At 41.3% G+C, this 26,643-nt stretch overlaps 1 protein-coding gene across 13 annotated transcripts in view; it reads left to right on the top strand.

Annotated features, from left to right (window-relative positions):
- LOC140742052 (uncharacterized) overlaps positions 1-26,643 on the top strand; it is a 194,965-nt gene that overhangs the window by 31,920 nt on the left and 136,402 nt on the right. For 2 of the 13 annotated variants that reach the window (XM_073072787.1, XM_073072781.1), the window contains exons 1-2: positions 12,252-12,693; positions 17,130-17,189. The exons of 1 other annotated variant lie outside the window; for it this stretch is intronic. The gene's annotated coding sequence lies outside the window, so the exon portion shown is untranslated. Of the gene's footprint in view, positions 1-12,247; positions 12,694-17,129; positions 17,190-26,643 lie in introns of those variants that run through there. 10 more of the 13 variants (XR_012102199.1, XM_073072792.1, XM_073072784.1 and 7 more) reach the window with 8 other exon arrangements.

The following is a 26,643-nucleotide window of genomic DNA, read 5'->3' as shown; positions in this document are numbered from 1 at the left end:
GAAATTGAAAGGTTCTGGATTATGTTGGATTAGATTATATAATTGCTAAATTCTTTGCAGTTTAACAATTAATTGTCTGCTTGTTTTTTTATATAACTACCTATATACATGTAACTGTTTAGTATATAGTATTTCCAAGTGGTCGCAGTATGTGTATGCAATTGTTCAGTTACATTTGATTCTGGAAGTTTCTCTGGTGTTGCATTATTTGAATAAGGGCAACTTGATTGGCTAATTTCTTTCTACAAATTTGAATAGAATGTTTCTAATCTATCATATAAAAAGATCAGACCACTTTATTCATCTTAGTCTTTTTCTGTTCTTTGTTTTTAGCTACTAGTCTTTTGCAACCTTGTGTTTCCAATTCCTTTGTTCTGTTAGCGCTTAAGAAAATGATTGGGAAGCAACAAGTTTTATGCCTCTTTCTTGACTTCTGAATGACCCTTGGATTAAAAATCTCAGAATCCTACGATTAATAAGGGTGTTAAAGGATACAGGGAGAAGACGGAAGAATGGGATTGAGAGGGATGATAAATCAGTCATGATGGGATGGTGGAGTAGACTCAATGGGCCGAATGGCCTAATCCTGCTCCTGTGTCTTCAGTGTTGCAGCAATGTGCCAGTCTAGATCAGTTTGTCTGAACCTTGAGTATACTTGTCAGTAGCCAATAATGAACATTCACTTGCAACCTCCCATACTGGGAGCTTAGGGGGCCAAGCAGCATCTGAGAAAGGAATGCTGTATAGTTACTTCCAATGTTACTCAAACAATGCATTTAAGGCAACAAAATCACAAATTGGACAGAAGCATAAAACTTATTTCTACATTTTAAATTACTGGTTCACCTGAGGAAAGAGGCAGCCAAAATAACAAGGGTGAATTCTGTGAAATCTTTTTATTTTTGCCAGCTTGTACTCCTTCCCCTCCCTCACCTTCCTATTTTGGCTTGTGGCAGCATGGTAGCGTAGTGGTTAGTGTAATACTATTACAGCACCAGTGACTTGGGTTCAAATCACCCGCTGCTCTCTATAAGGAGTTTATATTCTCCTGTGACCACATATTTCTTCTAGGTGCTCTAGCTTCCTTCTACATTCCAAAGACAGACAGGTTAACAAATTAATTGGTCATTTAGATGTAATTGTGAGTCACAGCTCAATGGTCTGGAACGGTCTGTTACTGTGCTATATCTCTAAATAAAATTCTTTCCACTTCTGCTGAAGAGAATCTCAGACAAAAACACCAACTGTTTAGTCTCCTTCATAGATGTTGCCTGACCTGCTGAGTTCCTCCAGAATTTTGTGTGTGTTACTCTGGATTTCCAGCATCTGCAGAATCTCTTGTGTTTATAAAAATTGCTGCCATTATAGAAACAGAAATACTCCTAGCAACAATTCTGCTTTGGTCTTATTGGTTTACCCAGTCTGAAAGAGGCAAAGCAGGAGTGGGATTGAACCCACAAATAAAATGTTGTCCTATGATGGCTGTAAACAATGGATTAATAACTTTTCACCTTTGTAGTGATGGTCATGACTCACTTAATAGCACTAGTACCTCTGAGTCAGAAGGTTCTGAATCCAAAATCCACTCCAGCACTTTGAACACAGTAATTTAGACTGTCACTTTCAAGCATAATTAAAGAATACTAAGAAGCAGATTGGGGATCTCTCCTCCCAGTTACAGAAGATTTTAGTGACAGATAGGGAGTTATCGTGGTGTACAACCCAGTATTTGTTCATCAATACACTACCTAATTAGTGGAGCTAAGTGTGTTGTGCTTTTACATTCACATGTTACACTTCAGAACTCCTGCTTCAGCTTTAAATCTCAATAAAACAAACCTATGCTATTAAACAAGATCTTTACAAATTTCTTGACTGTTTTGCTCTTTTACAAAACAAAATGGGATCCAACTCCATGTTTCCTTTTGTGCTGAAACAAAAGATTAGTTAGTCTTGGCAATGACTGCTGTCTTCTTGTAGAAATGAAATGAACTCCAGGGAATAATCAGTTTGCTTTGAATTGCTGTGGTCTTTGAACAGCTGGCCCTCTGTGAAAACCAATTTGATCAATGATTGTGCTACAGAAACAAAATGGGTATTTGGTCACCCGAGACCTCCACGTAGATATTGACACTTGTTAAACAATCATCCCAACTGGCACATCTTAACTTTCAACTATTCTTGGAACGGTAAAGATCAGAAAAATCCTGGTTCATAGTGTATCCAAATGAAAATTATTGTCCTTCCATTGCTTAGTTACTGCTTTTAATTATGAATTAAATGCCTGCAACTTCGACGGAACAATTACACTGTTAGACTGTGACAATAAATAATAAATTACATGATGTTATCAGATACAGTAAGAGTTAGTGAACAAAAGGTCTCTGAATTTAATAACAAGAAGCTAAACTTGGCTAGTCATTAGTGACTGTCAATTAGTTTAAGATATTCAACCTACTATCAGCCCAAAGTAGCATGTTTTCCCAGTCACTCATTTAAGCCTTTAATTAGTATCCATTGTGCATTTCTATCCATTTGTCTGTTCAGTTAAGTAGGTGTGATTTTGAACGGGTGTGTTTTTGAAAGTGTCCTTGTACAATTGCATTACTTCACCTGAAAAACTTTCTGCCAACAATGTGTAGAAACTACAGTGCTACTGATGACTAAAAACCAGTTCTGGCATTGCACCTTTCACGACTCTGGGCATTCACAAAATCCCCCTCAGCCAGAGATTATGAAGTGTAGCCAAACCATCAGTGACACCAGCCTATCTGCCATCAAGGATATATACAGTATACAGAGGTGCCAGAAAAGGGCCAGTGACATCATGAAGGATCCTACTCACACTGCTCATGGATTGTTTGTCCCACTCCCACCAGGGAGGAGGCTGCACTGCATCCACACCAGACTCAAAAACAGGTACTTTTCCCAAGCAGTAAGGCTGATCAACATTTCCACCCACTAATGCGCCAGTCCACTCTCCCTTCCACCTCTATTTTATCATTTCCTATCAGTCATCCTAATGTACAGGCACTTGTGTACCTAGTGTCACTTTATGGAGATAGAATCAATCTGTTTATGTAAGATATTTCTGAAAAGCTCCAGTTTCGGGGGACAGTGTGGATGGAGGGTAAAAATGAAGAGAAAAAGCTTCAGATACGGATTTATCTGGCATAGTGTGGATGTAGCCTCAGTTGGCTGAAATGTTGACTATTTGTCTGTTTACGTATGCCTGACCTGCTGAGTTCCTCCAGCTTTGTGGGTGTATTGCTTTGGATTTCCAATATCTGTAGATTTTCTCTATTTATTGTTTTTTTATCATATTGTATCTTTTATGTTACATTGGGTCAGATTAACAATTCTTTTGTTTGCCCTTATACTTGTGTACTGGAAATGACATTAAGCAATCCCTTCAGGTCTGTCTTCCTTCCTTCCCTTCGTAATTGTTCCCCCTTCTAAGTTCTCTGTTCCCTGATATTTAGAAATAACTGGGCGGGGAAGGCTGTGGGGCCATGAGTCTTCCCTTGCTGGTGTAGATATCATCGGTGCAGTAGCAACCAAAGTATCTTGATATTGAACCTAAACACAAGAGATCCTGGAAATCCAGAGCAATACACACGAAGTGCTGGAGGAACTCAGCAGGTCAGGCTGCATTTATAGAGAGGAGTAAACAGTCAATGTTTCAGGCTGAGACCTTTCATCAGGATTTGATATTGAACCTTGCTCCTTTAGCAGATAATGTCACAGTAGTACAGCAGTTAGTGCAACGCTGTTACAGCTCACAGTGTCCAAAGGCCTACCAGGTAGGTTAATTGGTCATTGCAAATTGTCCAGTGATTAGGTTAGGGTTAAAAACGCAAACACGAGGAAATCTGCAGGTGGTGGAAATTCAAGCAACACATACAAAATGCTGGTGGAACGCAGCAGGCCAGGTAGCATCTATAGGAAGAAGCACTGTCGACGTTTTGGGCCGAGACCCTTCATCAGGACTAACTGAAAGAAAAGATAGTAAGAGATTTGGAAGTGGGAGGGGGAGGGGGAGATCTGAAATGATAGGAGAATACCAGAGGGGGAGGGATAAAGCTAAGAGCTGGAAAGTTGATTGGCAAAAGGGATACACTGCTGGAGAAGGGAAAAGATCATGGGATGGGAGGCCTAGGGAGAAAGAAAGGGTGAGGGGAGAACCAGAGGGAGATGGAAAGTGGGCAAGGAGTGATTGTGAGAGGGACATAGAGAGAGAAAAAAGGAAAATAATTAAGAAATAGATAGATAAATAAATAGATAAATAAGGGATAGGGTAAGAAGGGGCAGAGGGACATTAACAGAAGTTAGAGAAATCAATGTTCATGCCATCAGGTTGGAGGCTACCCAGATGGTATATAAGGTGTTGTTCCTCCAACCTGAGTGTGGCTTCATCTTGATAGTAGAGGGGGCCATGGATTGACATTTCAGAATGGGAATGGGACGTGGAATTAAAATGTGTGGCCACTGGGAGATCCTGCTTTCTCTGGCGAACAAAGCGTAGGTGTTCAGCAAAATGGTCTTCCAGTCTGCGTCGGGTCTCACCAAGATATAGAAGGCCACACCGGGAGCACCGGATACAGTATACCACACCAGCCGACTCACAGGTGAAGTGTCGCCTCACCTGGAAGGACTGTCTGGGGCCCTGAATGGTGGTGAGGGAGGAGGTGTAAGGGCAGGTGTAGCACTTGTTCCGCTTACAAGAATAAGTGCCAGGAGGGAGATCGGAGGGAAGGAATGGGGGGGGGGGGGTTAGACGAATGGAGAAGGGAGTCTCTTAGGGAGCGATCCCTGCAGATAGCAGAAAGTGGGGGAGGGAAAGATGTGCTTGGTGGTGGAATCCCGTTGGAGGTGGCGGAAGTTACAGAGAATTATATGTTGGACCCGGAGGCTGGTGGGGTGGTAGGTTCTGGAAGAGGGGAGGGGGGTTGGGTTTTTTTTCTGGAATTGTGTTTTGGATTCTTAGCCAAATCTGTTGCTTGGTTACTTTATCTCAAAGGTCATTGTTTAGTTTTATTAATCATTTCAGTGATTATCCCTCTAACTTTTCTTTGAAATAGTATTGAAATGGATTATACTACTAATTTACTTAGTCTTAACGTGAAAGGGTTAAATCACCCTGTGAAACGAAATCAGATTTTTGCCTATATTAAACAACTTAAGGTCCCAATTATTTTTTTCTTACAAGAAACTCATGTACATAACTCTGATAATTCACGCCTTTTTAGCCGATGGAGGGGATTTCACTTACACTCTTGTTTTCAGGCCAAGTTTAGGGGAGTTTCGATTTTTATAGATAATACAGTTGCCTTTCTTCAACACAAGGTAGTCTCTGATACTAATGGGCATTTTGTTATAGTATCAGGGAAGTTAGCGAATAAATTAATGGTATTTGCTAATGTATATGCCCCAAATATACAAACATTGGTAGATGAACCAGGATTCTTTGAGCGGTTTTTTTTTGTTTCTGCCTGATTTGAGTTTGTACTCATTGGTGATGGCAGGAGACTTTAATTGCTGATTAGATCCAGTTCTAGACCAATCATCTTCTAAACCAGCAGCATTTAATAAATCAGCTTTGTTTATTCATTCATTTCTAATGAAATGTGGTATTGTTGATGTATGGCACTTTCTACATCCAGCAGATAGAGAATATTCATTTTTCTCTCATGCTCATCATACATATTCCAGAATTGACTATTTTTTTATTGATAGCCAAATAATTCCACTAGTTCGATCTTGTGAATATAAAGAGATTGCTATCTCTGATCATGCTTCTGTGCTTTTACCTTTAAATTTTCCTGGTTTTCCTCAAACAAACAGATTCTGGCATTTTAATCTAACTTTGTTATCTGACAAGGATTTTTTAAAGTTCTTGGGGAGACAAATTATTCTCTTTTTTGAAGAGAATACGGTGGAGGAGATTTCTAGCCTTGTTATATGGGATGCCTTTATGGCATATACTAGAGGACAAATCATTTCTTATACTGCAAGTGTTAAGAAAAAAGCTAATAAAGAGAGAATTAATTTAGCCTATCAGCTGAAACAATTAGACCAAGAATATGCCTTGGCTTCAGATCCTGTTCTATATAAAAAATGATTGAAATTAAAACTAAATATATGATATTTTATTAACATATCCGATTGAAACTCCACTCCTAAAGGATGAAAGTCAATTTTATATTCATGGAGATAAAACAGGTAAATTATTGGCTAACCAAATTAAATCTTCTATTGCTAAGTGACAGATTAAAGAAATTTGTAAAGCTAATGGTGTCAGGACAACTGATCATTTAGAAATAAATGATACATTTAGAGAATTTTATTCTAATCTTTATAGTTCTGACCCTCCTAAAGATAATACTGTAATGAATAATTTTTAGACCAATTAAATATTCCTACACTTTCTGTGGATAACCGAAAACAGTTGGATCAACCTATTTCTCATGAAGAAATTGCCAAGGCTGTATGTTGACTACACTCAGAGAAGGCTCCAGGCCCTGATGGATTTTCTGGAGAATTTTATATGGCTTTTTCTTCACTGCTTATACATTTATGTTCAGTCTTTTCCGATTCTTTTAAATTGGGTAGGTTGCCGCAATCTTTTTATGAAGCTTCTATTTCGCTTATCCTTAAAAAGAATAAGAACCCAACTGAATGCTCTTCATACAGACCAATCTCCTTAGTTAATATTGATAATAAAACCCTATCTAAAGTTCTGGCTTGTAGGTTTGAAAATATCTTACCATCTATCATTTCTGACAATCAGATTGGATTTATTAGAAATCGATATTCCCATTTTAATATTCACCAGTTATTAAATGTTATCTATTCTCCTTCTAAGGAGATATCGGAATGTGTGATATCCTTAGTTGCTGAGAAGGCTTTTGATCAGGTTGAATGGCTATTTATTTAAAATTTTAGAAAAATTAAATTTTGGGCCCAATATTACTCAGTGGATTAAATTACTTTACTTATCTCCTACTGCTCAGATTCTTACTAATTCTCAGAATTCTAACCATTTAAACTTCAACGTGGAACCAAACAAGTTTGTCCTTTGAGCCCTTTGCTCTTTGATCTGGCCTTAGAACCCTTAGCTATCGCCTTTCAAGAATCTAGTGATATCATTGGTATTTTGCGGAAGGGTACTACCCACAAAGTTTCACTTTATGTGGGTGACTTATTGCCTTTTAATTCCAATGTCAAGACTTCATTACCTTATGCACTTTCTCTGCTCTCTTGTTTTAGCCAGTTTTCTGGAAATAAATTGAACCTACATAAGTGTGAACTTTTTCCTTTGATTAACTTGGTATCAACTAATACGAATCTTCCTTTTAAAATTGTAAGAAACCAATTTACTTATTTAGGTGTAACAATTACTAATTATAAATACGTATTTAAAGAAAATTTGCTTACTTTATTAAATTATATAAAAAGAACATTATCAAATTGGTCACCTCTTTCGTTATCATTGATTGGCCGAATTAATTCTATTAAAATGAAAACACGAGGAAATCAGCAGATGCTGGAAATTCAAGCAACACACCCAAAATGCTGGTGGAAGTCAGCAGGCCAGGCAGCATCTATAGGAAGAAGTACAGTCGACGTTTCGGGCCGAGACTCTTCGTCGTCGACTGTACTTCTTCCCATAGATGCTGCCTGGCCTGCTGCATTCCACCAGCATTTTGTGTGTGTTGTCTATTAAAATTAGTATCTTACCAAATTTATATACCTCATCCAGGCCTCACCCGTCTTTATTCCTAAATCCTTTTTTGATTCTCTTGACTCTATTTTATCCTCTTATATATGGAAAAATAAACGTCCTCGACTGAATAAAGTTCATCTCCAGAAAGTTAAAAAGAATGGAGGTTTAGCTTTACCAAATTTTAGGTTTTACTATTGGGCAGTAAATATACGGAATCTTACGTTTTGGTTATATTACATTAATCATGAGGACTATCCAGGGTGGGTTTCTTTAGAAGCTAACTCTGTTAATAAATTTTCTATCATCTCTCTTTTGGGATCTTCACTTCCTTTAAGTAAAATAACTGAAAATGTGGTAGTTTAACATACTTTGAGGATCTGGATACAATTTAGAAAACACTTTGGTTTATTGAGATTTTCCCTCTCTAGTCCCATTTTTCTTAATGACTTTTTAAGCCCTCTATGGCTGGTGTAGTTTTTAAACAATGGAATAGATTGGGTATTAAATGTTTCCAGGATCTGTTTGTTGGAGGAAGTCTTTCTTTGTTCGAACAACTGTCAACTAAATATAGTTTACCAAAAACCCACTTTTTTTGATATTTTCAAATTAGAGACTTTCTACGATCTCAATTATATACATTTCTTAAAAGTCCTGATAAGAATTTATTAGATGAAATTCTTAATTTGAAATCTTTTTATAATGGTTTAATATCCAATATTTGTGATATGTTGATTGGAATGAGAAATGATTCTTTAGACAAAATCAAAAATCTTTGGGAACAAGATTTACAGACTTCAATTTCTGAAGAAACTTGGAATGAAATTTTTAAACTGCTTAATACTTCATTATGTGCCCGTCATTCCCTCCTACAATTTAAAGTGGTCCATAGGGCTTATATGACCAAGGATAAGCAATCTCGTTTTTATATGGATATATCTCCCTACTGTGATAGGTGTAACAATGGAGAAGCTTCATTCATTCGTATGTTTTGGACTTGGCCAAGTCTTGAAAAATATTGGAAGGAAGTATTCCAAACTTTTTCTGTACTTTTTAAAGTAAATTTTAAGCCTAACCCTTTGACCGCCTTATTTGGTATTGTTGGAAGGGAAGATATCTTTTTGAAGAACATCTGACCTGCACATTCTGGCTTTTATCTCTCTTATGGCTAGGAGGGCGCTCCTGCTTAAATGGAAGGATGCTGCTCTGCCTAATCACGCTCAGTGGTTACGGGACGTTATGGCGTGCTTAAATTTAGAAAAGATTCTGAATCTAACCAAGATTTTCAAAATTTGTAGGGACTGTTTTTGAATTATTTTCAAAACCTTTGATTTCCCGTTAAAGCACAGATAGATAGATAGATAGATAGATAGATACTTTATTCATCCCCATGGGGAAATTCAACATTTTTTCCAATGTCCCATACACTTATTGTAGCAAAACTAATTACATACAATACTTAACTCAGTAAAAATATGATATGCATCTAAAAACACCCTCTCAAAAAGCATTAATAATAGCTTTTAAAAAGTTCTTAAGTAGTTTACTTAAATACATTGAGTCCTAACCCCGGCACTTTAACATATCTTACTCCTGGCGGTTGAATTGTAAAGCTGAATGGCATTGGGGAGTAATGATCTCTTCATCCTGTCTGAGGAGCATTGCATCGATAGCAGCCTGTCGCTGAAACTGCTTCTCTGTCTCTGGATGGTGCTATGTAGAGGATGTTCAGGGTTTTCCATAATTGACCGTAGCCTACTCAGCGCCCTTCGCTCTGCTACCGATGTTATGCTCTCCAGTACTTTGCCCACGACAGAGCCCGCCTTCCTTACCAGCTTATTAAGACGTGAGGCGTCCCTCTTCTTAATGCTGCCTCCCCAACACGCCACCACAAAGAAGAGGGCGCTGGTTAATAGCATATTAAACATTAATAGCATATTTCACTATCTGATAAGTTTTTTTTCCCTTTTCTTCTTTACCAAACAGCTTCAGCTTTGGTAGTGGGTTTAGATTTTATATATATAAATTATTCATATCTCAACATACGAATGAATCTAATCTACATGAATATAGGGTAAGGATTCCATTAATGTGATTCAAATATAATGTATTTGGTATTATATCTTTCTTTTGTTTTATAGTATGTATTTTCTTGAATTCTGTATTCTTCTATGTAGAAATTGATAAAAAATTTGAAAAAGAAAAAAAATATTGAAAAAGAAACTACTCACCCGCTGAACTGCAGACCCATTGATGTTGACCGGGCCGAGCCTGTCTCCGTTCCTCCTGTTATCCATAATCAGCTCTTTTGTTTTTTGGACATTGAGGGAGAGGTTGTTATCCTGCACCATTGTGTCAGGGTGTCAACATCTCCTCTGTTGGCAGTCTCATTACCACTAGAAATAAGGCAGTCAGTGTTCTGTCATCTGTGAATTTGATCAGCAGATTGGAGCTGTGTGTGGCAGTACAGTCGCGAGCGTAAAGAGTCCTGGTTTTTTTCTGATTTCTAGCTTCAATGATCGTTTTTTCCTCCTGGAAATAACTTGAACCCTGTGGATTGTAGAGAGGTATTTTGTGTAGTTTTTCAAATTAACATATTTAATATTAAATATACCTCTTTTATTCATCTACTATTAATAATATTTTATTTTTATTTTATTTGGAGATACGGTGTGGAACAGGATCTTCCAGCCTAATAAACCACACCACCCAGCAACCTACCAATTTAACACTCGCCTAATCACAGGACAATCTATCATGACCTATGAACCCACTAACTGATACATCTCTGGACCGTGGGAGGAAATCCATACAGTTTCGGGAAAACTCCTTAAGGATGACGCTGGAATTGAACTCTGTACTCTAGAATACTCTGAGCTGTAATAACATTGTTCCCCACGTGGTGGCTCATATTGATAGAGATTGACTTGGATTCCTTTAAACATATCAACAGTCTCCTCAACCAAAAAAAAATCTATTTTGAGGTCCTTGCATTTAATAGGCTAATAGGCATCTAATACTCCCCCTCCCCCCTCTGCATAGGGCATGTATAGCTGCACGGGTGAACACTCTGCAACACACTCCATCTATGCTTCCTCCACCATCTACAGAGTCGGGCATTAGGCTAAGGCCACCAACATCAAGCTCCCACCCTATCCTGGAAGATTCTGGAACTCCCTATGAATTGCATTGCTGGGATTCATCACACTTCAAGAAGATGGCTTCTTTTTGTCTTCTCCTTACCCTATTAGCCTCAGGTGGTGAAACAGCTAGTGGAGCTTCTGTTCTTGTGTTCAAAGCTGCAGGAAACATACAGAATAACAGGTAGTCAGCTGGGCTGTGTCCTTTGAGCAACTCCTAAAAGATCCAGTTGTCATCAGACATTTCTCAAGTTTCTGAAGAGAGTTTCATGAAGAAAACATGTTATTGCTGAACTCAGTTCTCAGTCACAAGTGTTGTTTCGGTGTAGCTACATGCCCTCTCTGTAAAGAACAAAGCTTTTCTGGATGCTCTAGCTTCCTCTAAAAATGCCTCAACTGGTCATTGTGTAAATTACCCCCTTTGTGTAGGTTTGACCATAAGACATCAGGGTGATATTAGATCATTCAGCCCATTGCTTCTGCACCACCATACCATCATGATTTATTACCCTCCTCAACTCGTTCTCCTGGCTTCTCCCTGTAACCTTTAATGTCCTGCCTAATCAAGAATCTGTCCACCTGCTCTAAATAGACCCAATGACCTGGCCTTCACAGCCACCTGTGGCAATGATTTCCACATGTTCACCACCCTCTGGCTAAAGAAATTCCTCCTCCAACCATGGTAGCTCAGCAGTTAGCACAATGCTTCAGGGCTACAGAGTTTGGAGTTCAGTTCCGGTGCCAGAGTTTTAATGTTCTCCCTGCATCATGTGGATTTCCTCCAGGTGCTCTGGTTTCCTCCCGCAGTCCATTGGCGTACTGGTTAGTAGGATGATTGGTCATTGTGAATTGCCCTGTGATTAGGCTAGGGGTAAATTTGGGTTGCTGGGCAGTGAGGCTTGTTGGGCCAGAAGGGTCTGCTCTATGCTGTCTCTAAATAAAAATAAATAAATCTCTGTTCTAGATGGACGTCCCTCTATACTGAGGCTGTGCCCTCTGGACCTAGACTCCCCCCCCCCCCCGTGATAGGAAACATCCCTTCACATCCACTCTATCTGGGCCTAGGGTGCAGGTTGCCAGCAAATTCAAATAGGAAATTAATGGGTGTGTGAGAAAAGAGAAAGTAAAGAGAGGGGGAATATAACTGATCTGATTGCTCCCCTGGGAACTGGCATAGAATGGCATTCGTCTATGTTGCTATCATTTTTAAACTTGTACACAACCGTGTAGCAGATGATTTATTTTAAAAGAAACAGAGCAACATTGTTATTTTTACATGGATGAATTAAGATGGATCTAATTGCTGTTTTAAACTATGATTACCTCAAAATCCTTCACAACATCTTATTTCCCATACCTGTAACGAAAAAAAAAAGCATTTTTTGCTGTAAGAGGTATTTCAGGCGGGAACTGGAATAAATTCACAGTCATAAAGCGTATAAGGTCACCAGAAGTAACCGGCGACAGGACTTGACGCACAATGACCCCACTTGGCCTAGCAAGCAGAAGTTAAGCTCGACGTTGTAGCTTCGGAGCAGATATTATTGCCAAAAATTGTTACTAGCAGAATAAATCTGTTAGAGCCTCAGGGTGAGCCTTAGATCTCAATCTGCATTATACTGCAGTAGCTCTGTCATCACCTGTACGGTCTACAATCAGATGTTCTGTTATCCCTTGATTTTGCCTGGCAGCAGGGATTCCGACTGTAGACTGTATTTTAGTGAAGGTTAGAGAATACGAGGCGGCATTACCTCCAGACTGCAGAGAGCCCGTGGAATAATTGAGATATTATTCGATGACAGTTCGTGCAGAGTCCCGAAAACACACCAGGTATGATTTTACATTTATATATCTTTCATTCCTTTCTCTATGTGGGAAAAACGTGCATGTCAAATATTTAAAGCTCTGTCTATCCAAGTATCTCATAAAATTCCTGTGGGTCTTATGTTTGCGTATAGTGGACATTCTCGCAGAATATATAGAGCACTCTGTCACAATGTTTGGGGGGGGGGGGGGTCTCATTTCGATTCTTCTCTACGTTCACATTGCCCCTGTGATCTGCATTCCCTTTGCGAGAATTTTAGCAGCTCGTTTACTTGCTACTGGCGGTTCTGCAGCAGGGGAAAGTGTGAAGGGAATCAGGACCCCGCTCAACTTCGTGTAGAGGCATGGTTTATAAACGGACAGGTTAGATGACATTCTATGTATGCCGCTTGCTCTCCAGGTCTAAGTCTGCAGTATGGCTGCTGCGGTAGATGTGTTCATTCACGGAAAAGCAATGTCATCATGAAAACCTGGCTTGTAATGAATGCAACCCTGCATAAAAATACCATTCTCATCCGGGGTGGTGGCAACAAGATGCAAACGAAGATAACTGCAATTGTTAAAAAAAAAGCACACCTTTGAAATATAAAAAGAATCGGAATACGCGGAAAAAAACTTGGCAGGTTAGACAGCATATGTGGAAAGGGGACTAGGTCAGTGATCCTTTATCAGAACTTCTGTGCATCATTTTTCTCATTGGACAAGGTGACAACTTTGACCCCTATTAGTTAATACTTCTAATTAGTGCTGCTGGATTTGACTCCATCTCCAGCATTCAACCTGCTACTCGCATGTACTGTATATATTTCTTGGTATTGTGAATTTGTCCGACTGTATTAACCGTCATATAATAGTTCTGGCTTTTTGGTCATTCTGAAAGACTGATGACTAAATCTAACAGTCTGCTATTCCCCACCCCACACTTTACAGCCTGTGCCAAATCTATTTTTATGAAGGGTGGCATGATGCTGTGGTAACTCTCTCCAGATTGAGTACATGGGCAAAGATGGGTGGCTTTTTTGGCAGTAAATACAAATCATAAACACACACAAGCACCTCATATTCTGTTTGGATAGCCTTCAACCTGACGGCACGAACACAGATTTCTCCATTTTCCAGTCATTTCTCCCCCATCCCCCTTCTCTCCTTTTCCATTTCCCACTCTGGTTCCCTTCTCTTCTCCTCACGTGTCTATCACCTCCATCTGTTACCCCTCCTTCTTCCTTTCTCCTGAGGTACATTCTCCTCTTCCATCAGTTTCCTTTTTCATCCCTTTTGCCTTCTACCCTTCACCTGCCAGTGTCTGAGTTCAGGCCTTCTACCACACCCACCCACCTTCCCCCGCCCCTTTCACCTGCCAGTATCTGAGTTCAGGCCTTCTACCACACCCACCCACTTTCCCCAGCACCTTTCAACTGCTCATGTCTGAGTTCAGGCCTTCCCCCGCACCCTTCACCTGCCAGTATCTGAGTTCAGACCTTCTACCACACCCACCCACCTTCCCCCACACCCTTCACCTGCCCATGTCTGAGTTCAGGCCTTCTACCACACCCACCCACCTTCCCCAGCACCTTTCAGCTGCTCATGTCTGAGTTCAGGCCTTCTACCACACCCACCCACCTTCCGCCGCACCCTTCACCTGCCAGTGTCTGAGTTCAGGCCTTCTACCACACCCACCCACCTTCCCCCACACCCTTCACCTGCCCATGTCTGAGTTTAGGCCTTCTACCACACCCACCCACCTTCCCCAGCACCCTTCACCTGCCCAGGTCTGAGTTCAGGCCTTCTACCACACCCACCCACCTTCCCCAGCACCCTTCACCTGCCAGTATCTGAGTTCAGGCCTTCTACCACACCCACCCACCTTCCCCCGCACCCTTCACCTGCTCATGTCTGAGTTCAGGCCTTCTACCACACCCACCCATTTCCCCAGCACCCTTCACCTGCCAGTATCTGAGTTCAGGCTTTCAACCACACCCACCCATTTCCCCAGCACCCTTCATCTGCCAGTGTCTGAGTTCAGGCCTTCTACCACACCCACCCACCTTCCCCAGCACCCCTCACCTGCCAGTGTCTGAGTTCAGGCCTTCTACCACACCCACCCCTTCCCCCGCACCTTTTTTCTGCCGGTTTGTGCTCCTTCCCATGCCCTACATTCTTATTTTGGCTTCTTCCCCCTTTCTTTCCAGTCCTGCTGAAGGGTTTCAGCCCGAAATGTGGACTCTTTATTCTTCTCTATAGACTTGCTGAATTCCTCCAGCAGTTTGTGTGTTTTCAATAGGTAATATTCTTGATGCCTGTTGGGGTGATGCATCACTGTGCACCTTTGCATTCTCCACTGTCTAAAATAGGGAGAAGAATAAAATAAATTTTGACCAATAGCCGCATTTCTTTGCAAACATAGCTGTGCACACTCCCTCATTCCCAACTGGATATTGTTGAATCCATAGTAGAATTATTTATTTTAACCGGAGATATCCATAACCTATAATCCCGCTAATTTTCAGACATTACCCCAAGGTCAGCATCTGTGCTTTATTATGTCGCTTTGCATACAAAAAGCCTTTTCAACTCTCACATAACCATCACAGGAGTGACATTCAATACATTTTTTATGCTTTCTTAAACATTCCTGTACTTGTTCCTAGATACCACTTACTGACTTGAGGGTACAAGAATGAAACTTTATGTATGGATTCCTCTATAAGCCGTATGTGGTCACCAGTCTGTCCTGGTATTTACCCTGGCCCAAATCCCAAGGTGGGAATTGGTATCGCAGGACGCACAAGGGCTCGGAGCCATGTATGGCTCTACATTATGAGTTCCCAGGAATATTCTGGAAGCTGGACTATTCTGACAGGGTGGGAGTTCTATTTCAACAGTGTTATTTTACTGTTAGCATTGGCAGACTGGTACCTTGAGCTCAATCCTGCCAGGATGGTAACCTAGCAACATGAGCACAGCTGCATAGTGGAGATGAAGTTTGTAGTTGGAGCAGACAATGAGAAACTGATAAAGGCATCACCTCCTCATCAGAGGCAAAGATTACTCAAAAATATCATCCCTGTTCAAAGTACAGAAGAGGCTTCATATAGCGTAACAAATGCAAAATGCTGGGTGAACTTAGCAAGTCAGGCAGCAGCTATGAAAGTGAATAAACAGTCGCTGTTTCATCCTTGGGAGAATGGACAAAGAAGTGGCAGATGGAATATAGTATAGAGAAGTGTGTGGTCATGCAGTTTGGTAGAGGGAAGAAAGCTGTAGGCTATTTTCCAAATGGGGAGTGAATGCAGAATTTGGAGGTGCAAAGGGAAATGGAAATCAGGCAGGATTCCCTGAAGGTTAACTAGAAGGTTATTATTTGTTTTATATTTTACTTAGAGATACAGGACGCAACTGGCCCTTCTGGCAAAATGAGCCACACTGCCCATCATTTAACCCTATCCTATTCACAGGACAATTTACAGTCACTAATTAAACTACTAACGGACAGCAATGGAATACGAGAAGGAACCGGAGCACCTGGAGGAAATCCATGGGTTCACGGAGAGGAATGTACAAACTCCATACAGACAGATGGTGCTGGAAATGAACTCTGAACCCTCAAGCTGTAATAGTGTGTTAATGGCTGCACTACTGTGGTGGCCTAATTGGTTATTAGTTTGAATCCGTAGAAAGGAAGACAAATGCAGTGTTAGAATTCATTTTGAGAGGATTACGTTATAAGTATAATGATATAAACCTGAGGCTTTATGAGGCATTGGTCAGATTGCATTTGTGAGCAGTCTTGGGCCCCATATCCAACAAAAGAGGTGCTGCATTGGAAAGGGTTCAGAGGAGGTCTGCGAGAAAGAGCCTGGGAATGAAAAGGTTAACATGATGAGCACTTGATGACTCTGAGCTTGTACTCACTGGAGCTTTGAAGAACAAGGGGGCTCTCACTGAAACATACCAAGTACTGAAAGATCTAGATAGTGTGTATGTGGAGAGGATGTTTCCAATAGTGGCAGTGCCTAGGACCAGAGCACACAGCCTGAGAATACAAGGACGCCTCTTTAGAATAGAGATGAGCAGGAACTACTTTAGCTAGAGGGTGTTGAATCTGTGGAATTTATTGCAACAGATGGCTGTGGAGGGCAAGTCATTGAGTATACTGCATTTAAAGTGGAGCTTGGTATGTTCTTTATTAATAAAGATATCAAAGGCGAAAAATAGGGTTGAGAGGAAAAATAAGTCCTGGTGAAACAAACTTGATGGGCCTCCACTCACTAACTCCACCACTACCTTATTATTTCCCGTCAGTCACCTTATGTACAGCTAATGTCACTTAATGGGCATACAATCAATGTATTTACCTTGTGTGTTTATATTTATTGTTTTTTAAATTATTATTGTGTTCTTTATCTTTCGTGCTTATTTTGTGCTGCATCTGCTAATTCCAGGTCCAGAAAGTGAAAAGGAAAAAAGGAAGTAAAATAGGATAGAAAAGAAAGCATAAAAAGGTAAAATGTAAAATATTTAAAATCTGCAACAGTAATTAACAATAGACAGAATGAAATTGTAATTTGTGATAATTGATTTTTAGTATCCTTGTATAAAATCATATTATTTATTGGATTTTGGTTTATTAATCATCCATGATCACCCAGAGAATAAGGCCCTATTTTTTTTAGCATGTTACACCGGACAGTCAGCCGTTCTTGTCTGGCGCGTGGAGTCAGGATTGGTCTCCCTTCGGATTAACCGGGTCATGATATGAGTGTTCCTGACTCAACCCTTGTATTTTTCACGAGGCCGAGTGGCTAACTCGACACTCAACCCGGCACGGATGGAAAGCATACTCGTTGTGGCCCGACTTGGATTCGAACTCGGGAACCTTTGCTCCGGAGTCTGGTGCCGATCCCATTGTGCCACCAGCCAGCTTGAGGCCCTATTAAAGCACTGCAAAAATTGCAAATTCTGAACTGTGATTGGAGGTCTAGCTGTGTGCAACTCTCTCTCGTGTTCATGTTTCTGACCTTCATCTCAGAAGATTGATCAGAATGTAAAGGAACATTACCCTGTTAATGGTAAAACCTGTACTAGTTTTGCTGAACAAGGAGATCTAGCATCCTGAAAATGGCTGCATTGTTTGATAGGGTGGTGAAAAAGATGTATATGTACCTGCCTTTGTTATTTGAGCCTTGGAATTCAAGAGTCAGGATGTAATATCTCAAACAAGAGAAAATCTGCAGATGCTGGAAATTCAAACAACAACACACACAAAATGCTGGTGGAACACAGTAGGCCAGGCAGCATCTATAGGAGAAGCACTGTTGACGTTTTGGGCCAAGACCCTTCGTCAGGACTAACCGAAAGGAAAGATAGTAAGAGATTTGAAAGCAGTGGGGGGAGGGGGAAATGTGAAATGATAGGAGAAGACCAGAGGGGGTGGGATGAAGCTAAGAGCTGGAAAGGTGATTGGCGAAAGTGATACAGAGCTGGAGAAGGGAAAGGATCATGGGATGGGAGGCCTCAGGAGAAAGAAAGGGGGGGGGGGGGGAAGCACCAGAGGGAGATGGAGAACAGGCAAACAACTAAATATGTCAGGGATGGGGTAAGAAGGAGAGCAGGGGCATTAACGGAAGTTAGAGAAGTCAATGCTCATGCCATCAGGTTGGAGGCTACCCAGCTGGTATATAAGGTGTTGTTCCTCCAACCTGAGTTTGGATTCATTTTGACAGTAGAGGAGGCCATGGATAGACATATCAGAATGGGAATGGGACGTGGAATTAAAATGTGTGGCCACTGGGAGATCCTGCTTTCTCTGGCGGATCGAGCATAGGTGTTCAGCGAAACGGTCTCCCAGTCTGTGTCGGGTCTCACCAATATATAAAAGGCCACACCGGGAGCACCGGACACAGTATACCACACCATCTGACTCACAGGTGAAGTGTCGCCTCACCTGGAAGGACTGTCTGGGGCCTTGAATGGTGGTGAGGGAGGAAGTGTAAGGGCAGGTGTATCACTTGTTCAGTTTACAAGGATAAGTGCCAGGAGGGAGATCGTTGGGAAGGGATGGGGAGGACGAGTGGACAAGGGAGTCGCGTAGGGAGCAATCCCTGCGGAAAGCAGAAAGACGAGGGGAGGGAAAGATGTGCTTGGTAGTGGGATCCCGTTGGAGGTGGCGGAAGTTATGGAGAATTATATGTTGGACCTAGAGGCTGGTGGGGAGGTAGGTGAGGACAAGGGGAACCCTATCCCGAGTGGGGTGGCGGGTGGATGCTGGAGGATCTCAGCAGACCAGGCAGCTTCTATAGAAAAGAGTACAGTCAATGTTTCGGGCCCAGACCCTTCATCAGGACTGGAGAAAACAAGATGAGGAGTCAGACTCTTCCATAGATGCTGCCTGGGCCAGCTGAGTTCCTCCAGCATTTTGTGTGTGTTGACAGGAGGTAATATTGCAGTTTTATAGAACTCTGGTTAGGCTGTATTTGGATATTGCATTTATTTCTTATTGCCCCATTATAGAAAGGAGGGTGGAGTCTTTGGAGAGGGCGTAGAAGAGGTTTCCCAGGATGCTGCCTAGATTAGAGAGCTTGTGCTATGAGGAGAGGCTGGACAAACTTGGGTTGTTTTCTCTGAACAACACACACAAAATGCTGGAGGAACTCAGCAGGCCAGACAGCATCGATGGAAAAAAGTACAGTTGCTGTTTCAGGCTGAAGCCCTTCGGCAGGACTGGAGGAAAAAAATCTGAGGGGTAGATTTAAAGGTGGGGGGTGGGGAGGAGAGGGAACCACCAGGTGATAGGTGAAATTTGGAGGGGGAGGGATGAAGTAAAGAGCTGGGAAGTTGATTGGTGAAAGAGACAGAAGACCATGGAGGAAAGAAAAGGGGGAACCAGAGGGAGGCGATGGGTGGGGGGACAAGAAGATGAGGTGAGAGAGGGAAAAGGCAATGGGAAATGTGGGGGGAGGTTTGGGGTATTACCAGAGGTTAGAGAAATCAATGTTCATGCCATCAGGTTGGAGGCTACCCCAACGGAATACAAGGTTTTCCATAGATGCTGCTGAGTTCCTCCAGCATTTTGTGTGTGTTACTCAGATTTCCAGCATCTGCAGATTTTTTCTTGTTTACTTTCTCTGGAGAGGCTGAGTCTGAGGGGAGATATGATTAGTTTATAAGATTGAGATGCATAGATAGAGTAGACAACTAGCATCTTTTTCCTAGGGTCCAAATATCCAGTACTGGAGGGCATGCATTTAAGGCAAGAGCAGATAAGTTCGAAGGGGATGGACGGGATAAGATTCTTTTGCATGTTTGGAATGTGTTGCCAGGGGTGGCAGTGGAGAAAAGTACATCAAAGACATTTCAGCAGTTCTTGTATAGACACATGAGTACGCAGGAATTGGAGGGATATGGGCAGTATGTAAGGAAAAGGGATTAGTTTAGTTAAGCATTTCATTAGTTTGACACAACATTGTGGGTTTCTGTATTGTACTTTTCTATGTAAGGGGATAAAAACGGAAGTAAGCCTCTTAGTCTCATGTGCACAGTTACCATTCAGCGAGATCGTTATCTTTTACCTTAGTGTCTCTTTTCTTTATTAGCCATATACTCTTCAAGTCTCTTAAAAGCATTTGCAAGTGTTTGTGTCCAAAAACTAGTGGCTTTTGTCACTGTTAGTTGGCAAGCAGTAAGACAATGCAGAACTGTTTTGCTCACTGCGTTTTCACGCATTCAGGCGTGGAGATGCCAGAAATGGCCGGGAGTGAAAGGGAAACAGTTTCACAACTTCAGCAAGTTAGAAATTACGAAGAATTTGAAGTTATCAATAATCATCTTGAATTTTACTATGAACGTAAATATTTGGAGGATGTAGCTGTCAAAAGCATTGTATGAAGGCAGTCCATTATCTGCACTAGAGGTCATTTACAGTCAATCAAAAGAACACAACAGCATACAATGGATGAATTCCTCCAATAACTATTACAAAATGCACTGGTTCAATGTGTCCCAAGTAAATGGAATGTACTTGAGAATCCCAGCCAATTGTTTTCTTCATCCTTTAAACCCTGGCTCTCCGAAGACAAACAGCTGAGGAAAATGGTGGGTGAGATGTTATTGAGTACATCAGACAGCGAGTCTTTATTATGGATCATGGACAGCTGCATTTTTTTGCATTTGTTGATGTAGACTTATATCTATAGATGATTATAACTATGAATTTCTCTATTAATTAAGGCCAATCAGCAGAATTACTCATAATAACAGGAATGAATCTGTAATTGACTTAATTATGTCTTCAGTTAAGATACACCCATGCTCTAGGTTAGTATCTAAACATCATTACCATGACAGTTGTATTGTCATATCATCCTTCCAGTTGACTGGGAGGATTTTTGTGAAGGTTTCTGGAGTAGTATCTCTCCAGCACCTTACGGTAAAAAATGTAGATACTGCTCTTTTCAGAAACATGGAAGGGCAGGGTTCATCACCCTGATCATGAGGACTAAGATCATGAGGTAGTAACTGGGGACAAGAAATGGCAGACAAACTGAATAACTACTTTGCATCATTCTTCACTGCAACTTCAGTTTCACTGGAAACACAGTATGCTGGAAGTTCAAGAGTGTCAGGGGGCAGAAGTGAGTGAAGTTGCATTGGGAAACTGAAAGGTCTGAAGGTACAGAAATAACCTGGACCACACTCCAGGGTTTTGAAAGAGGTGGCTGAAGAGATTTGGAGACATCAGTAATAATCTTTCAAGAATCACTAGTTTCTGGAATGGTTCCAGAGGACTGGAAAGTTGCATGTCATTTCACTCTTCCAGAAGGGAGAGAGGCAGAAAAAAGGAAACTATAGGCCAGTTAGTCTGGTCTCAGTGATTGGGAAGATGCTGGAGTTGATTGTTAAGGATGTGGTTTTGGGTATTTGGAAGCACCTGATAAAATGGGCCAAAGTTTGCATGGTTTCCTTAAGGGGAAATCTGATGGAATTCTTTGAAGAATTAACAGGCAGGATAGACAAAGGAGAATTGGTTGATGTTTTGTACTTGGATTTTCAGAAGGTATTTGACAAAGTGATACACATGAGGCTGCTTAACAAGTTAAGAGGCCATGGTATTACAGGAGAAATACTAGCACGGATACAGCATTGGCTAACTGGCAGGAGGCAAAGAGTGTGAATAAGGGGAGCCTTTTCTGGTTGGCTGTCTGTGACAAGTAGTGTTCCTCTAGTATCTATGTTGGGACCATTTCTTTTCACATTATAATTTGGAGTATTGTGAGCAGTTTTGGGCCCCTTGTCTAAGAAAGGATGTGCTGACATTGGAGAGTGTCCAGAGCAAGTTCATGAGAATGATTCTGGGAATGAAAAGGTTACCACATGATGACCCTGGGCCTGTACTCCCTGGAATTCATACAAATGAGTGGTGATCTCGTTGAAACCCACCGAATGTTGAAAGGCTTAGAAAAAGTGAATGTGAAGAGGATATTTCCTATGGTGGGGGAGCCTAGGACCAGAGGGCACAGCTTCAGAATAGAGGGAGTCCGTTTAGAATGGAAATGAGTAATTTCTTTAGCCAGAGGGAGGTGGATCTGTGGAATTCATTGTCACAGGTAGCTGTGGAGGTCAAGTTATTGGGTATATTTAATACAGAGGTTGATAGGTTCTAAATTAGTCAGGGTATAGAAGGGTTATGGGTGAAAGCAGGAGATTGGGGATGAGAGGAAAATGGATCAGCCATGATAAAATGGCAGAGCAGACTCATTGGACCAAATGGCCTAATTCTGATGGTATATCTTATGGTCTTTATAGAACATATAACATTTCAGCACAGTACCGAGCCTTGGGTCCATGATATTGTGCCAACCTTTTGACCTACTCTAAGATCAATACAACCCTTCCCTGTTACATGGCCCTTCATTTTTCTGTTTTACCTGTGCCTATCTTAAGAGTTTCTTAAATGCCTCTGAAGTATCTGCTTCTACCACCACCCCTAGCAGGGAATTCCATGCTCTGACCACTCTCTGTGTAAAACAACCCCCAGTCACTTTAAATCTATACTCCTTATATTAGCCATTTCCACCCTGAGAATATATCTCTTGCTGTCCGCTTGATCTATGTCCATTATCATCTTGTACACCTCTATTACATTATTTCTCATCCTCTTTCATTCCAAATTTGCCCCCTAATTTGCCAGATTGGACCTTCCATCAGCCTTTACTTCTTTGGTCAAAGGCTTTGCTGATGCATTAAAAACAATAAATGTATTTCATCATTGATGCCTGCCTTTGCTGAGAATTGGCTCCTGACGTTTGGGAAGTTGTCCATATTTTCCAGCTTCTCACCATTGATCCTTATAGTTGGAGGACAGTGTTTCACTTTGCTGGCAGATTGCTGGAATATTTCCTGTCTTGTGATGAGCTGATGGCGACCTGGAGCTGGACCACCAAATGCACATGTACGCAAATGTCTGTGAACTGCAGTTTGGTCATTGAGATTATGTGGGTTGTCATAGTTACCTACGAGACCTGTAGGTTAGCTCCACTCCATTGGAAATGAAGTGCAGCACTGTGGTGAGAAAGAATGCATCAGTTTTTTTCATTAATGCAGTCTTGCTTTACACTGGAGATTGGCTCTGTTCCAGACCATAGGATCGTATCTTGCACAGTGTCAAGAATCGAAGAAAAAATGGAGGCGAGTTGTGTGGGCAACAATATCGTAAAGAAAGCTTCTTGTGTCCCTCATGGTTAATGGAGTTGGAAACCCTTAAGGGACTGGCGTTGCTCCCAGCACTTGAGTTACTATGCAGTAAAGATCACATCCACACTGCTTCTGGTCAGATGGAATCCATGATGTGATTTGTAGCACGACTCTTTGGCCACTGGCAGGAGACAGTAAGGTGGTCGATACCAATGTCTACTTGTGAAATTAAGTCATGGGGTCAGAGAGCACAGAAACCAGCTAATCAGCCTGCCACTACCATGTCAACCATTCCCAATTACTTTAACACAATTTGCTCACACCAGGTCAATATTCTTCAGCACCTCACCTATTTGAGTATCTATCTAAATGTCTCTTAACTTAGTGACTACGCTAAGTCTATTGTCATTGTGTTGCAGATATCAACTACTTTCTTATTGTTCAATTCTCCTTCAAACCTACCTCCTCTCACCTTAAAAACATGCCCTTGTTGTGCCTGACACCATGTTGTAGTCAGGAATTATATCTTGGGTCGAGCGGCAGCTCGAGACTCTGACTGCATGGTGGCCACAGCTGTGATCTTGAGCCAGTACTGCTAACCATGCAGGCGTAGCAGAGTTCCAACCATACCATTCACAGCTGCACAATGGAGACAGTGTGCGAGAGGAACTCAGCAGGCCGAACAGCATCCGGGAGGGAAGGATTTGTCAATGTGTTTGTCAAAACCCTGCATTGGGACTGAATAGAGAGGTGGGATGGACAACAGAGAGATGAGAGAGCAGTGGCAAGAGAAGAGTCCAAGCTGATTGGAGGGTTGAGGAAGGTGCAATGTGGAATGTTTGTACAAATCTTTATACTCTTTCTCTCACCTCATTTCATCTCTATTGCTCCCCCGCATGTCCTCCCCACCGCCACTCCCTCTGTGGCCCTCCCTTGCACCCTCCCTCACCCTCTCTCTCCTCACCCCCAGCACCTAACCCTTAACACCCCTTAAACCCTCACCCCTTGCCAGCCTGCCTCTGCCCCCCTCTCCCTCTTCCCCCTTCTCCCCTTTCCACCCTCCCCCTTCCAAAATAGGAGCACTTACAATAGAAGAAAGATTTGCAATTTACTGGAATTTGACGACAGTTCACTGGGTACAGAGAAGAGTAAATACTGTTTGAGATTCTGTGACTTCAATAGCTTTGACTGAATTTGCTTCTCAATTAAACCACAGATGACTTTGTCTTGAAGCACACAGAGTAGAAAAATTTTTGAAATGGCAGTGTTGCAAGAAATGCTTCAACATAACATTATATTCACCATCATTGTTAACTGACCTACTGATTCCTCATTCCAAATTTATAGCTGCCTGAAATTTTGGAGAACTTTGGATAAAAATGAACCTCTTACGATCTTTTGAACCATCTCACTGAATAAATCATCTTTCACTGCCTACTTTTGTCAGAAGACACTTCTGAGTAGGCTGGAAATCTGGGGCTACTCGACAGAGTGTGGGAGCCACTTCAGAGATCCGAATATTATGATGTGTTGTGTCGTTGAAAGTGCACAGGCAGATTGATGCTGTTTTTGAGCATAATGAAACTAGTTTTTCAAACACACACATTATCAACTGATTGTATGTTTGGTGAGATCTAATGTTAAGAAATTGGATGTTGGAGAAAAGTGATCTACCCATGTGCCTGCACGCAAGTTTTTCATTGTACTGTACAAAATTAAAGTTGTTTATTGTCATTGGCAGATGCAGTGAAACACTTGCAGCAGCGTCAGGGGCACACAATCATATAAGCAACATTCACAAAGAAAACATAAATTAAACACATTATGTTCACATTTTACAAGAAGGAATGCAATTAGAACAAGAAAAAATAATTCAAGTATATGTGCAAGTGATCGAAGTTGTCTTGGTGTTGCTAAACTGTAGTGATTATGGCTGTATTGGTTGGTTGAAGAACAGAATGGCTGAAGGGAAGAGCTGCTTTTGAACCTGGTAGCGTTGGACTTCAGTCCTTTGTATCTCGTGCCTGACAGTAACTGTGAGAAGATGGCATAAACCGGATGGTGGGGAATCTTTGTGGATGTTTGCCTCGAGTTGGTGTTTCCTGTAAATATTCTTGTTGGTAGAGAGGAATGTGCCAGCACTAATTGGCTGACTCCACTACTCTCTGCAGGTGAAGTGAAGCTTGGTTTTGAATGCTATTTGCTTATTTTTATTGCTTGCACAATTTGTTTTATTTCTGCACATTGGCTGTTTGATGTGGTTTTGTTTTATGACTGCCTGCAAGGTTGTATACCGTATACGTACTTTGATAATAAATGTCCTTTGAACTTTGAACTTCTTGTGTTCCTGTACCTGCAGATTGCCATACCAGACCATAGTGTAGTCATTCTGGACACTTTCAACAGTACAGTTAACTAGAGCACCTGTGATAAACCAAGCCTCTGAAGAAATTAAAGATGCTGTATCTTACTGTGCCTGTGTACATGACACAGAAGTGTACATAGAAACACATAATCCTGATGAGGGTAGTACAAAAGAAAATACCACTCAACCTTTATGATTCCAAAGGGGGCTATGGAAGAAATCTCATAAGATTCTGCTGAAGTGAGTGAAGTATTAACATTTTCTTCTTGATAAGAAATGGGTACAATGGCATCAAAACAAGGACATAAAGGATTTAGAAAACATGAATATAGGATAAGTTTGTAAATAGTTAAGGGCATATGTAAATTACAGGATGGGCTATAAAAAGATGCAGATGACTTGAAGACAAGACAGACAAAATTACAGAAAAGTAAATGTTCTTTCTATTAAAAGAACTAATTTGCAAAACTCATTAGTCATCTTTGTTATAGAAATGCTTAAAGTGCTAAAAGGTGTTTATGTGGTGCCATGAAATCCCATTTGGACGTTATAAAATTTTTTCTGCCAATACACGTTCCTTGGTGGGCTTTAGGTTGTTTGTTTATGTCATCATCTGTTGAATTAGGTGATTCCAAGATCTGGGAATCTTGAAATTTAAGAGACAGGTATATGGAGGAATTTAAGGTGGGGGGTTATATGGAAGGCAGGGTTTAAGGGTCAGCACAACATTGTGGGCCGAAGGACCTATACTGTGCTGTACTATTCTATGTTCTATGGGATTGGATGGGCAAATAGCAAGCTCTGGGAGCCACTGATCTGGGATCTGGGATTGGGTGAGCAGATTGCAAGCTCTGGGAGGCATAGAAGTGGAATCTAGAGATACTGGAAGTTGAAAAGGGTCA

This window comes from Hemitrygon akajei, chromosome 19 (assembly GCF_048418815.1).
Source record: "Hemitrygon akajei chromosome 19, sHemAka1.3, whole genome shotgun sequence".
NCBI classification, from domain to species: Eukaryota; Metazoa; Chordata; class Chondrichthyes; order Myliobatiformes; family Dasyatidae; genus Hemitrygon; species Hemitrygon akajei.
The sequence above is the reverse complement of the archived record's forward strand: the minus strand, read 5'-3'. Positions and strand labels throughout refer to the sequence as shown.